Source organism: Triticum urartu, chromosome 7A (assembly GCF_056163025.1).
Source record: "Triticum urartu cultivar PI428250 chromosome 7A, HENAU_Tu73, whole genome shotgun sequence".
In the NCBI taxonomy this organism is placed as follows: Eukaryota; Viridiplantae; Streptophyta; class Magnoliopsida; order Poales; family Poaceae; genus Triticum; species Triticum urartu.
Window position 1 is genome coordinate 646,541,320 of NC_141879.1, and position 6,431 is coordinate 646,547,750.

Below are 6,431 nucleotides of genomic sequence, written 5' to 3' on the forward strand. Positions count from 1 at the left end.
GCCTAATGCAGGCTAAAGTAGAAAGGGATGAACTCATTTGAATCAAGGATTCAAATATTAGCTCATTAAACATGGCATTTATAGTGCATTACCTTATTTTGCCTAAACAGCAAGGTAAACTTGTTTTGTCATGCATGAAACCATTACAGATGGGTAGATTGAATTTTTCTGATAATTTTTCATATATAATTTGTCTCATTTGGAGCTATGGTTGAATTTCTATGAATTTTTGAAGTTTGAAATATTTTCTAGAATTTCCTGTATAAAAATAAATCCAGAAAATCAATTACTGCGTCAGCAACGCGTCAGGGTGACGTCAGCAGGTCAAAGGCGCCAGCCCAGGTCAAACCTGACTGGTGGGCCCCTTCTGTCAGCCTCTCAGCTAATTAGCAAAATTAGATTAACACTAATTATTTATCAGTGGGGCCTGGGCCCACATGTCAGTGACTGATTTAATTAAAATTAATTAAGACTAATCCTAATTTAGTTAGCCGACCGGCCCCACCTGTCATAGACTGAGGGGGGGTCTTCCTAGGCCCACCCAGGGTCAAACTGGGTCAACTCACTGGCGGCTCGACGCCGGCGAGGCCCGAGACGGCGGCTCGACGCCGGCGAGGCCCGAGACGGCGGAGGGCTTCGGATTTGGTCCTCCGGTGACCAAATCGATGGCGGAGACGTGCTACGCGTAGCTGGGGCTCGTGCGCATCTAGTGGGGCAGGTGGGAGGAGCTGGGGTGGAGCGAGCTCGCCGGAATCGAGCTCGTGGCGGCGGCCGAAGTTCGGGCGAGGTCGGAATCGACGCTACGGTGCACGGGAGGGAGAAACTGGGGTGGCTACGGGTTCCTGGTGCTGTACTGAGCACGGTGAGGCGCTCGGACGCGTGCTTACACGGCCGTAGCCACGACGGCGACATGGCCGGCGGCGAGGAGCGCTCGGGCTCGGAGGGAGCGGTGGCTACGAGGCGTAATCGAGCACGGGAACTAGGGGGAAAGGAAGAGAAGCTCACAGCGGAGTCGGAGAGGGGGTCAGCGGGCTCGGGGAGGTTCTGGCGGCGGCGAATTCGACCGGAGATGGCTCGGGTGCCCGAGGTTGAAGACGAGGGCGAGGGCGGTGATGCAGGGCCTCCGGCGATGCGTGGCTCGGTGGGGAGGACGAGGGAGTCAAGGCGGAGCTAATGGGCTCGTCGGAGAGGCGAGGGGGTGCCTGTGGTGGCGACTACGGCGATCGGCGGCGAGGTACGCGCTCGGCCATCGCGGGAGAGAGAGAGGGAGACGAGGGGGAGAGTGAGCGAGTGCGAGAGGGAGACGTGGGGGTCGCGTGGCACTTCAGGGCGTCTCCCGGGCGTCGGCGGAAGCAGGAGGTGGCCGGCGTGTGGCCGCGGGCGCCGGCCACGCGCTCCGCGTCCTTCTGGCGCGAGGAGGACGACGACTGGCAGCGCCAGCAGGCTGGGCCGAGCCAGGTGGCTGGGCCAGCACAGGTAAGGCCCAGGTGGACTTTCTTCTCTCTTTTTTTTATTTTTGTTTCTGTTTTCTATTAAATTGCAACTGTTTAGCTTTAGATAAAATACTAAAACGTTTCCAAAAATCCTGAAAATAAATGTGGCCTCTGTTTAGATTATTTCCAACAGAAAACATTTACTTCCAGAATTATTTGAACATTTAAATTATTTATTAGCATTTAAATGTCCAAAGGCAACATACATATGATTTAATCCAGTGACCTTTGTTGACCTAGAAAATTGTGCACCTATTTTGCCAGAGGTTCTAACCCAAGGCAAAGAGGGTGAACATTTTAGAAGGGCATTTCAGGTTCATTGAAATTATTTTTAGTAAACCCTAGTTGATTTCAGGAGGGGTGCTGGGGGTTCTGCCTTTCCCATTTCAAGTTTCTGATGAAAGTAAACATGATGCACACTCTAATGCATGGACTAGCTAGGGTGTGACATCAGAAGTGTCTGCGTTGCTAGTACTGTTGCTTCTACGAGCCAACCAGCTATCTTCGCCCGCACAAAAGCGCGTCATAAGTGTGGTAAGAGCCGCCATAGTCTTTGGCTTTTCCTGGCCAAGGTGTCGGGCGATCCATTCCTCACGGACGCTATGCTTAAATGCCGCTCAGGCTTCGGCATCCAGATAGTCCATGATTTGGTTCTTTTTAATTAAGAACCGATTCCAAAGTTTGCGAACTGACTTTCCGGGTTGATGGATTATGTGGCTCAAGTCATTAGCATCCGGTGGCTGGACATAGGTGCCCTGAAAGTTGGCCTGAAAAGCATCCTCTAGGTCTTCCCAGCTTCCAATGGAGCTCTCTGGGAGGCTGTTCAACCAGTGTCATGCTGGTCGTTTCAGTTTTAGAGGGAGGTATTTAATGGCGTGGATATCATCTCCGCGAGCCATGTGAATGTAGAGAAGAAAATCTTCAATCCATACGGCGGGATCCGTCGTGCCATCGTATTGCTCGATGTTCACGGGTTTGAACCCTTCCAGGAATTGGTGTTGCATTACCTCGTCGGTAAAGCACATGGGGTGTGCGACGCCTCTGTATCGGGCGACATCGCGACAGAGTTTGGACGACATATGTGTTCGGTGCTGACCCTAGAGTTGATTATGTCTGTCGTGCCAGGCTTGATGGCCTTCATCTCTTGTGGGGGCATGTCCTCTTGATCCATAAATTGACCTGGTCTGGCCGACTCTATTGGTCAGGTCCTGGCGTGGGTCGTATGTGTAGCCTGGAGCTGCTGTCTCCTTGCCTCTATGGTGAGGGGGTGTGGGCCGGTGTTCGGCATAATTAGTCGTTTTGTCCCATCCACGTGGTGATCGGTCCTATTGATCAGCCTGATTGTATTTTGACGGTATTGGCGCAAGAGCCTCATTGTCGAATTGTGGCAGTAGCCTGCATTTTGGGTAACTCTTTGCCAGGCGCTCAAAGCCATATCCTTCTCGGCGATTGGGACCTTAGTCCATCTGTCATTGAGCGTGTCCTGTTCGGCTTTAATCTGCCGATGTTTCTTTTTCAAGCTTCGCGTGGTGGCGATGAGCTGTCACTTGAAGCGTTCTTGTTCGAGGGGTTCCTCTGGGATGATGAAATCTTCGTCACCAAGGCTAACATCCTCTTCGGAGACAGGTAAGTAGTCACTATCTTCCGAGTCTGTGTGATCGGCGAGTTCTTTGGGGCTGAATTGACACTCTTCCCTTTCATCTTGCTTGAACGCAGGCTCCATAGGGTTTTCGGGGTCTTCGGCATTGTACGGAGTGTCATTGTCTCTGGTGCCAGTGTTGCTTTCCCTTTCTCGACGCGATCGTGAGCGATGCTGCTGACGTCGGTGTTTTGGTGGTTCATCGACGGGCTTATCCTCATCTGGATCTTGAGTGCCATCATCGTTCTTCTTTTAAGAGGTGTCCACCATGTATACATCGTAAGTAGAAGTGGCCGTCCAACGCCCGGTGATGGCCAGGTTTTGACCTGGTTCAGCCTCGACATCATCGTCCATGCCATCGATGTCTTCAGAAGCGTAGTCTAGCATGTCGGTTGAATTCTCGACAGTGGCTATTAAGTGGGTGGTGGGTGCGACGTAAAATTCCCTAGTCTCAGCCACCAGTTTGAATTGGGCCTAGTTTGGAGGTGACACCTCCGTGATGGTGAGAAATTTCATTAAGTCTAGCACCTCATTTAAGAGCGAGAGTTGGACAGACGTCTGAGGATCTGTGGAACTAGATTCGGCGATAACCGCTAGACCGATCTCGAAGGGCACAGACCGCAAGAGTTCGGAGTTGGTGCCCAATGGGGAGTCTGGCTTCTCGATGATGGGGGAGTCCCGTTTGATTCTGGATCCGTCGACGGCATAGTTGCCTCTGGGTCTCCGGCTAGAAGCTCCATGATGGGAGTGAGTCCGGCAGGGTTCACCTCCCGTCTTCGGACGAAGGGGTCTGCCCCGGATCTAAGGCCGAGGCGGACACGAGCGTCGACCCCTGGATGGGAACTGATAGTAGATCCGGGGGGCTCCTTCGTGTGGGTGGGGAGCGGCGGCCGAGGCCGTGAACCTCTCGAAGATCAGGTCTCCTTGGATATTGGCGATGTAGTTCAAGCTTCCAAACCTGATCTGGTGACCAGGGGCATAGCTGTTGACCTGCTCAAGGTGACCGGTCGAGTTGGCATGTAGCACGAAGCCGCCAAACACCAAGAGTTGGCCAGGGAGTAAGGTCTCCTTGGAAACAGTGTCATCGTTGATGACAAGGCGAGTCATCGATCCTTCTGTCGACAACACAGCCGAACTCTCAATGAAAGCACCAATGTCGGTGTCAAAACCGGCAGATCTCGGGTAGGGGGTCCGAAGATGTCTGCTTGATTATATTCAATGTGTATAGGGATTACAAGAGTTGATCTACCTCGAGATCGTAATGGCCAAACCCTAGCTGTCTAGCGTATGGTTGTTCTGATAGCCTCTACGGAGTAAATCCTCCGGTTTATATATATACGCCGGAGGGGCCTAGGGTTGTACAGAGTCGGTTTACAAGCGAAGGAAATAGTACAAACGGACACCAAATTTGTCGTCCACGCATATAGGAGTCCTATCCGGACACAGGGGTAGTATTTTGTTTTATCTTCACGGTCCATCAGTCTGGCCCATATCGAATAGACCGGACACCCAAGGACCCCCTACTCTAGGACTCCATCAGTGGTGTTTTTGCATTGTTGCCTTATTGAAGACATTGCTCATATTTGCCCCAACTTTTATTTTCAAGTGTAAATTAAGGATTTAACCTTTGGTAGTTAGATTCGATGAAAACGACACTTGACCGTTGTTCCCTTTCTGAAGGCATTGCTATTGGAGAGAATTTCTCATTGTCTTTGTAATGTCAAGAGATGGTTGGTGCAGATGATCGTTGTTGTAGTTTGTTGACCGCTGTTTTGATCGCTTCGGAGTTTTTTTTTCCACCTAGGTAAAGTTTCAGTCTTGCATGACTTTGCTCCTTTTTGCGCTGAATTTCTAATCATGTAGGGTCTGGTGTGTTCTTATTATTTTTGTATTCTGATAACCCACAAGTATAGGGGATCGCAACAGTTTTCGAGGGTAGAGTATTCAACCCAAATTTATTGATTCGACACAAGGGGAGCCAAAGAATATTCTCAAGTATTAACAACTGAGTTGTCAATTCAACCACACCTGAAAGACTTAATATCTGCAGCAAAGTATTTAGTAGCAAAGTAGTATGGAAGTAACGGTAATGGTGGCAAAAGTGACAGTATTAGTTTTGTAGTGATTGTAACGGTAGCAAAAGTAACAGTAGTAGTTTTATAGCAAGCGTAACAGTGGCAATCGAAAAGTAACTAAGCAAAGATCAATATGTGAAAAGCTCATAGGCAATGGATCAGTGATGGATAATTATGTTGGATGCGATTCCTCATGCAATAGTTATAACATAGGGTGACACAAAACTAGCTCCAGTTCATCAATGTAATGTAGGCATGTATTCCGAATATAATCATACATGCTTGTGGAAAAGAACTTGCATGACATCTTCTGTCCTACCCTCCCGTGGCAGTGGGGTCCTATTGGAAACTAAGGGATATTAAGGCCTCCTTTTAATAGAGTACCGGAACAAAGCATTAGCACTTAGTGAATACATGAACTCCTCAAACTACGGTCATCAACAGGAGTGGTCCCGATTATTGTCACTTCGGGGTTACCGGATCATAACACATAGTAGGTGACTATTGACTTGCAAACTAGGATCAAGAACTCATATATATTCATGGAAACATAATAGGTTCAGATCTGAAATCATGGCACTCGGGACCTAGTGACAAGCATTAAGCATAGCAAAGTCATAGCAACATCAATCTCAGAACATAATGGATACTAGGGATCAAACCCTAACAAAAATAACTCAATTACATGATAAATCTCATCCAACCCATCACCATCCAGCAAGCCTACGATGGAATTACTCACGCACGGCGGTGAGCATCATGAAATTGGTGATGGAGGAAGGTTGATGATGACGATGGCAATGGATTCCCCTCTCCGGAGCCCCGAACGGACTCCAGATCAGCCCTCCCGAGAAAGATTAGGGCTTGGCGGCGGCTCCATATCGTAAAACGTGATGAATCCTTCTCCCTGATTTTTTTTCTCCCGGAACATGAATATATAGAGTTGGGAGTTGAGGTCGGTGGAGCCTCAGGGGGCCCACGAGACAGGGGGCGCGCCCCAGGGGGGTGGGTGCGCCCCCACCCTCGTGGACAGGGTGTGGGCCCCTTGACGTTGATTCTTTCGCTAGTATTTTTATATATTCCAAAAATATTCTCCGTGAAGTTTCATGTCATTCTGAGAACTTTTATTTCTGCACAAAAATAACACCATGGCGATTCTGCTGAAAACAGCGTCAGCCCGGGTTAGTTCCATTCAAATCATGCAAGTTAGAGTCCAAAACAAGG